At 44.9% G+C, this 1482-nt stretch overlaps 1 pseudogene; it reads right to left on the minus strand.

Moving 5' to 3' along the window:
* Window positions 1–449: 449 nt before the first annotated feature.
* LOC144106532 (uncharacterized) lies at window positions 450–1482 on the minus strand (annotated as a pseudogene).

The following is a 1482-nucleotide window of genomic DNA, read 5'->3' on the forward strand; positions in this document are numbered from 1 at the left end:
ACACACACACACACACACACACACACACACACACACACACCACACACACACACACACACACACACACACACACACACACACACACACACACACACACACACACACACACAAACATTCAGCACGATGGCATGCAATCTGGACGAAATGTTGCGCTGTAAAGCCTCGGTTGCCCCAGTCAGCTTTGGACGACCACTAAAGCTACATGCAAAAGCAATCCGTAACTGTTTAACAACGTACCTCGACTTCTTTGTAGCTGCAAGAAGAAGTCGAAAGAAATGTACTTCGTATTCACTGTTCTTCTGCGTGAAAAACGTGCCAGAAGGGTTGATGTCGCCACTGAAATCGCAGGCAGTGCCGGCCAGGCGAGCGCCGCTTGATGGATGGATGAATACGCTGAACCCTTTAAATCGGGCGGTGGCTCAAGCCACCTAGCCATGTCTTGTGAAATTTTACTCCTGTCTTGCTTTTAGCCACCAATCGAATAACATAGCTGCGCTTGGTTACTTCTAACCTCTTAAAATCCACTCTCCCTTCACTATCCCTAAACACCAATGCCTTGGGTAAATCAGCCCCACTGCTTTCCACTGTAGGGTGAAGCCCTTTACAGAAAAGTATCAAGTGTTCAGCCGTTTCCTCCTCCTCTCCGCACGCAATGCACGTGTCTATCTCGTGGTACCTGACTCTATACGTCTTAGTCCACAAAACTCCAGTCCTGGCCTCAAATAACAAAGAGCTTCCCCTACAATTATCATAGATATTTTCTTTGGCAATTTTCTGTTTAAAGGTCCGGTATGTTCCCAGTGCCGATTTCGTCAGCATCCCTGTTTTCCACAGAGCTCTCTCTGTTTATTTAACCTTTTTCTTAACCGATAATTGCTGATTTGCCCCCTTACTGCTGTCCAGATATTTGCTTGTAAATTTTCTAGTTCGCTTTCTCCATAATTTCGTGTCAACATTCTTTATATACAGGTATCCGAAAACTTTACTAGCCCACTGCTTTTCCCCCCTTTTTCTCAATCCTTCCTCAAATGCTATCTTACTGCTAGCCTCTCTGCTCTCTAAAGACGCCCATCCCATATTACCCTGTACCACCTGATTTGGTGTATTGCCATGTGCCCCCAAAGCTAACCTCCCTGCTCCCTGTTGTTTAATTTCTAACCTTGCTTGAACATCTGGTCTCATGCACAGGACCGCATTACCGAAAGTCAGGCTAGGGACCATTACCCCTTTCCAGATCCCTCTTACCACTTCATACATATTGTAGTTCCACAGTGCCCTATTTTTCATGAAAGCTGCATTCCTACTAGCTTTATTCATTACATATTTTTCATGCTCTGTCATATACTCAGCACTGTTACTTATCCACACACCAAAATACTTGTACTCCTCCACTACCTCTAGCATGAACTCCTGTATTTTATGCTCGCCGCCCTCTTCATTAAATATCATGACTGCAGATATTTCCTTACTGTACTTGAAACC

This window comes from Amblyomma americanum, chromosome 10 (genome assembly GCF_052857255.1).
Source record: "Amblyomma americanum isolate KBUSLIRL-KWMA chromosome 10, ASM5285725v1, whole genome shotgun sequence".
Taxonomy (NCBI): domain Eukaryota; kingdom Metazoa; phylum Arthropoda; class Arachnida; order Ixodida; family Ixodidae; genus Amblyomma; species Amblyomma americanum.